Genomic DNA, 6,472 nt, shown 5'->3' on the forward strand with positions numbered 1-6,472 from the left:
TACATTATCTATTGATAACTTATTCCAGTGTTTTCCTTTTTTCTAATTTTCCATGTAACTTCGAACTGTCCACTGCTGTAACAAAACAAATTTCCCACGCGTGGGACTAATAAAGCTTATCTTATGTTATGTCATCTTATCTTAAGCCAAGCTTTCCATCTTTCGTGTGTTTTTACTCAGTCACACTAGAATCCTCCTCAGTCACACCAGCCCTCTGCATGTCCTACTTCACTACACCCATGAATCTTCTGTGAGCTCTTCTTCTCCTCCCGCCTGGCAGCTCCATCTTCATCATCCCTTGTCCATCACATCCACCCTCCCTCCTCTGCACATGTCCAAACCCTCTCAGCCTCTCCTCTCTGTCCCTCTGATGGACTCATTTCTGATCCATGCTGCTCAGTGAACATCTGAACATCTTCAGCTCGGCCTCCACCCTCTCCCAACCACCACAGCAGCTCTCACCACCATCTTTAAACCTTCTCTTTCACTCTTGCTGCTCTCCTTCTGTCCCAAACCACCCCTGACACTCATCTCCACCCCTGACACTCGTCTCCACCCTGCCTGCACTCCCTTCTTCACAAATGTTCTTGACCGTGGGTATTTAAACTAATCAATCTTCATTAAATCTACTCCTTGCATGACAAATTCAAACACATATATTCTGTCTTGTATCTACCAACTTTCTTTCCTCTTCTCTACAGTCCACACCTCCACCTGCCAGGTTCTCCTCCACCTGCTCCCTACTCTCACTACAGATCACAGTGTGGACTGCAAACACAGACTCCTCCACTGCTGATGTAATCCAACCCACAGCTTGAGCCCACCTCACCACCATCTTTCTGTCCTCATACATGTCCTGCACCACCCTCACAGACTTCTCCCTCATAAAGCACATTTTAGATTTCTACTAATGGCTCTGAAGAAGTCAGCTGTGGTGAAATCGGTGCAGAGAAGAAGTCGATTGATTTCAGTCGGGTGTGGTCTCTCCTATCTATCCTGTTCATATTTTGTTTCCGCCCAGAAATCTGACAGAAAACGCTTGAAAATGTATTTAGTAACAGGGAAGCAGCTTTTACAGTTTTGTGTTTGGTGTTTTCATCTGACTACGCCCCCCTCCACCACACTTCTTCCAGATTTGATTGCTCCACCTTCTCTGGGGTGAAAATTGGGACTTTGCTGTCCAGTTTGAGGTTGCAGTAAACTGAGTATGAAGCAGGTTTTGGACTTTCTGTGTCATAAAACCTCCTGATTAGTCAGTAATAATAACGCACAAGCCATCCTTGAAAAGCACCGATAGCAGTTTGTCTATTCTCAGATGCATTTTGGGAAATGTAGGCTGTACGGTGAGCCCTAACTGGCAGCAAGAACAAAGTGTCAGAACGCGCACATCACAGTGACTAGCATGCACAGTGACACCGAACATGATGCGGTTATAACAGCATAATAGCATTATTGTGCAGTAATGTAACACTGGCCGAAGTGTGGAACACGATGTCACACATGGAAACAATCACAGCTCTGCTCCGAGCGCTGCGTCGTGTTGCTGCTACAATACGTCGCATTATTCCAACTTCCAGGCAGACCTGCAGCTAACATCCAGCCCTCTGCTGAAGAATGGGCGCCTTGTTCACATCAGCAGAGCGCCAGGACAACAAAATATTTTCCACAGATGCCCTCTTACATAAGCTGTCCCTCCTTTTTATTCTTCTTCTTCCTTCTCTTCCTCACAGAAATCGAGGTCAGCGTTAATTGAAATTCAGACACCTATTAATTAGTGAGTAGACTTCTTTCTCCCGCTGTCTCCTTTCCAGCCCTCGTCTTTGTCTCGCCGTTTCATAACCGCTCCTCTCTGTTCTTTTTCTTTTCTACCTCCTCACTCCTCCTCTAGCTGCTCTCATTCCCTCACTTTCAGGCCTCTCTTGATGATTGCCACTTTCGTTCGGCTCCTCAGATCAAGCCGTTTCGGTTGACGTCTGTGCACGCAGCTTTGAACAGCCGCTCTCTTCGGGGAGTTTCGCGAGTCGCTCTCCTCTGGGATGATGCTGGCTGCGGATTAATCGGCATCCAGTCCAAATCGCTTTCTCAAGCTGCGATCCGCTGGTTATTTATGAGACAGCCAGTCAGCTTGTTGTCAAGCAATTTGTTAATTAAAGGAACTCGGGTGGACTGAGAGATTAAAGTCAAGTGACGGGAAATATTGACGGTGGAAGTGATTATTCTGCTGACTGAGCCGCTGACCTGCAACCATTTCTCATTCCTGTTTAGCGCTCAGGCTTTGCAGAAGGGATTTTAAAGTCAAAATCATCGATTGTTGATCTTGATTTAAGCTTTGATATGTTTGTATGTAGTGAACCTGATAACAGTCACCGTGCTGCCGTCTGACTGCTCTGTGCAGAAGTTTGGTTTTCCTGCAGGCTGCTGTTCAGCAGGTTTGTTTCTGAGGATGATTGAACAGTTTGCTCTTCAGTTTTTACCTCAGGACAGATTAAGGCAGCAGGTTGTTCTGGTCTTAATGACCAATCAGCTTTACCTTTCATGGCCATGAAGACCAAACATTCGATTTTAATACATCAGTCAGTTTTGATTGTAACCTGCCCATTTTCCCCTTCCAGCGGCAGACAGCACGGGTGGTTTGCTTGGATGGCAGACGGCTGCATGGGTGTGTATTGTGCTTCACTGTCTTGTCAGTACAGACGTGAGAAACTGGATCAATTTCTGCATTTCAGAGTGAAGCGAAGGTCACTATGTGTCAGAACGTTAGCTTCAACGGTCTGAAATATCACCCAGCTCGATGATGAGGTGAAAGAGTGAGGCGATGTTCACGGTTGTGGTTGTGGTAGTAAACCATTAGGGGTGCAACGATACTCGTATCGATATTGAACCGTTCGATACAGTGCTTTCGGTTCGGTACGCATATGTATCGAACAATACAAAATTTTTAATTTATTTTATCAACTTTCCTTCTGATGATGCTGTCTGTGTTGAGCGCTCAGTTGATCTGCGCTCGACAGTGCAGCCTAGGCGGAGTAGTCGAACTCAGATTCACTGAGCGCAGGGCAAGCTAGCGAGACAGAAGCTAAGCTCGTTGCAACATGGCAAACTGAACCTCCCCCACCCTCATTCAGATCTGGCGTTTGGAACTATTTTGGTCTTCATGTGACGTATGACTAGGGATGGGTATCGTTTAGGTTTTATCCGATACCGGTGCCAAATCGGTACTTTTGAAACGGTGCCGGTGCTTAAAGAATGGAGAACACAAACTTTGTCCAAAAACCTCTCATGTTCAGCTGTTTTTTTGTAAAAAGATAACAATGTTAGCCTTTTCTGCAGCTATGGGGCATATATGGTATCACTCTTGGCTGGAAGCAGTGCTTAAACAATGGAAAAAACACCAACTTGGTCCAAAAACCTCTCATGTTCAGCTGTTTTCCACTTTTTCTTTGGTCATTTTAGCCTTTTTGGCCAGGGTGAAGGGAGTATCTGCCATCAAACAAGAAGACAGCTGCATGTAGCTATGATGATGTTTGCTAGTTCACCTTACATGCATTAATGTAATAACGTGGTTAGCCTACTCAACGTAAATTACACACGAACAACATGAAGCTACTCACGCAGAGAAGAACGGCTGCTGCTGCATCATCATCCGTCATCATTTCTGCTACACTGGCAGGGCTAGGGGCCAGGACTCTATTCTTCGGGTTTTTGGGGGATGTTGCTCCGGGTCCGATAACTGGCAACCCACCCGACGTGCACGGTGTGAGGTCTCGCAGCAAGCTATCAAATACGGCGCATTTCTCGGCTTTTAAAAAAAACGCTATGCGTCGCCAGCTGTTTAATCGGATTCTTGGTGTTACCTCCTTTGACAGTATCACAGTATCAGCTTAAAGCACTTGTTGCTGCTGAGTTTGCATCTTTTGCTGTGAAGTACAGCCAGACTTTTGACCGCTTCGCCTTGGACATTTTTAATCTGTAGCTCTGCTCTAACAGAACGTACGTACCTGGCCCCGCCTACTATCCTCGGAAACGTAAAATGATTGGCTAGAAGTGTATCACAGCTCAGGGAAAAAAAAGCACCGAAATAAAGCACCGAAATGTGCGCTGCTTTTCGGTCTGGTTACTACCGTTTATGTCAGAACCGGTGCCATCATGGCACCGGACACCGGTACCCATCCCTACGTATGACCCCGAAGGTAAGCGAGTCATGGACTAAAGTAAAACAGTATGTTGGATGTGCCATGCAATGCTCAATTACATGGGTGGGAACTAGTGTGTTAGCGCAGTTAGCTCGTTAACGTGTTGACGCCGTCCAGCCCCATGCACGGGGCGATCCGCGGTAGCTCGTTAACGGAGATTTGCCGTGTTGTGGCGTTAAGGTCATTTCAGATTAACGCTGACAGCACTAGTGGGAACACAACGAATATGACTGCACATTTACTCCGACAGCATCCTAGTGCAAAGACAAGTGGAAGCAGACAAAAACAACAAGCACGCATGCTACAAACTTTACCCGAGTCATTTAGACAGCCGTTAGCACAGGATCCTCCTTATGGGGACCTGATGTGTTTAATATGCTGCTGAGAATATAGCCCAGAAGAAGGGCCTCTACCTGCTGTGTTCCAGCTACATGCTAACCAAGCATGCTAGCTGTCAGATTTGGCCCTGCAGCTCTGATGACGCATGAAAAATGTGGATGGTAACATGTTAAGTTAGTTTGGCTCCAGGGGGTGTAGATTACCGCTTTAGTGTCTGACTTAAATGAGTCTAATTAGAGCTGAGAGGAGGGGACTCCCCGCCTCCTGTGTTTGACGGCGTGGGACCGTCACAGGTGAAGGGGAGGTACGGGCAAAGCTCGATGGAAGTTTTCTGAGGTGTTGCCAATGTGATGGGGTTGGTGATTATTCATAGTTCTGTCTAATGGCTTGTATGAACCTCTTTCCTCCATCACACCTGTTGCACGTTCAGACATGCTGAGATTTTGGCTTTCGAGGAAATTTCCTGGAAAATGCTGATGCTTCCTCTGGCAGCGTAATTTCAATTAGCTTAAGGGGAAATCTTTTGATCCAAAGGTGGAATATTTTCCGTTTACTGCCAATCATTATTGTTGAAAAGAGAGAATCAGAGAATGTTTAAACGTTTAATAATGAATCTGTTATTATGAAACAGCTGCCAGCACGTTAATAAGTGCTCCATTTTTGTGGGACCAGCTGACCCAAGTGAAGCTCGTAGCTTTCAACAGGCTTTCTGTGTCGTATCAGGAGTTTATCATTACTGTCAGTAGTTCCTCTGTAGCAAACACACAGCAGCAATAACTGCTGGTATGAAGAGAATGATTAGAAAACCAAGAGACATGAAAGCAAAATGCTTTTTAAATAAAAACAGCAACAAATCCCATCCTTGTTTTAGCTTCAGGCTCCTGCAGATACTGTGCGTGACTGTCTGCAGTTAGTCTCAAATATCTCATGATCGCCCCGTGGAAGCATCCACTTCTTTTTTGCTTTATTGCTTTTTGCTCATATAAAATAGGTCCTGAAATTATTCCACCTTCTTTGCTGTAGTGGAGAAACCAGTCATCATTTCCTCCGTCTTCCTGTTAGACTTTTTTCTTTCTAGTGCGAGCAAACCCATAATAAGAGCTTTCAGAGCATCGGTCGATTTAGTGCTGCTCTTTCCGAGTTCTGTTGGTTGCAATCCTGACTTCAGTTATGAGTAAACCTCCTGCCCCTGTCATGACAAAGCAGCTTGCATTGGTATTGACCGGATGTACGGTCACTAATGGATGTGAAGACTCTATCATTCTGCCTTGCACAAAAGCAAGGGTTCGCAGAAATGCACTCAGCCTCTGAGAGTGCACGAGGGAGCTTGGCCCGTGAGCTGCAGCGCCTGAAGGAAGGCCACGAGTCTGGTAGAGAGCCTCTTATACTAATGCACTTAGTCTCCAGAGAAAGCTGCGGAGAAGAGAGAGAAATGAGAAAGTGGAAGGAGGTGGCGGTTAAAAAAACTGTGAGAGAGCTTGAAAGCAGGAGGAGACGCGTGCTTTTGTGTGGAAACTCGCAGTGTTCGAGGCAGATAAGGAACAAAAAGACGGCGGCCGGGGGAAACGTGGAAAAGATGCGATCCAGGAGATACGGCAATGAGCCCGAGAGTAACGGTGGCAGTAAGCCATCAGATAGCAAAGGTTGGAGGTTAATAACTGAGTGATGAGACGGGTGGAGGGCAGTCTCAGCGGAGCGAAAAGAGCTTACGATGAGTGACGTTTACGATCCCGTCCTGCTGAGGGGATGTAACACGACACCCTGCAGCCGGGTTCACCTGTGAGGGTTCAAAACACTGATGACCAACATACAGTCGAAACATCCCAGCCTCGTGTGAAACGCTAAAGCGTCACGAGATGTCGGCACCAAGCCGTCAACAAGTCCTTTCAGCCCTGGATCGTCATTGTTCCAACTCGGGCTGCCACAAACGATTATTTTGA

General features: G+C 46.3%; 1 protein-coding gene across 3 annotated transcripts in view; it reads left to right on the top strand.

Moving 5' to 3' along the window:
• LOC102197777 (poly(rC)-binding protein 4-like) overlaps positions 1–6,472 on the top strand; it is a 179,750-nt gene that overhangs the window by 11,036 nt on the left and 162,242 nt on the right. Inside the window, exon 1 of one of the 3 annotated variants that reach the window (XM_005740880.1) lies at positions 1,720–1,774. The exons of the other annotated variants lie outside the window; for them this stretch is intronic. The gene's annotated coding sequence lies outside the window, so the exon portion shown is untranslated. Of the gene's footprint in view, positions 1–1,719; positions 1,775–6,472 lie in introns of those variants that run through there. 3 annotated transcript variants of the gene reach the window in all.

The sequence above is a fragment of the Pundamilia nyererei genome, unplaced genomic scaffold (genome assembly GCF_000239375.1).
Source record: "Pundamilia nyererei isolate P.nyererei 1_Seehausen unplaced genomic scaffold, PunNye1.0 scaffold00105, whole genome shotgun sequence".
NCBI classification, from domain to species: domain Eukaryota; kingdom Metazoa; phylum Chordata; class Actinopteri; order Cichliformes; family Cichlidae; genus Pundamilia; species Pundamilia nyererei.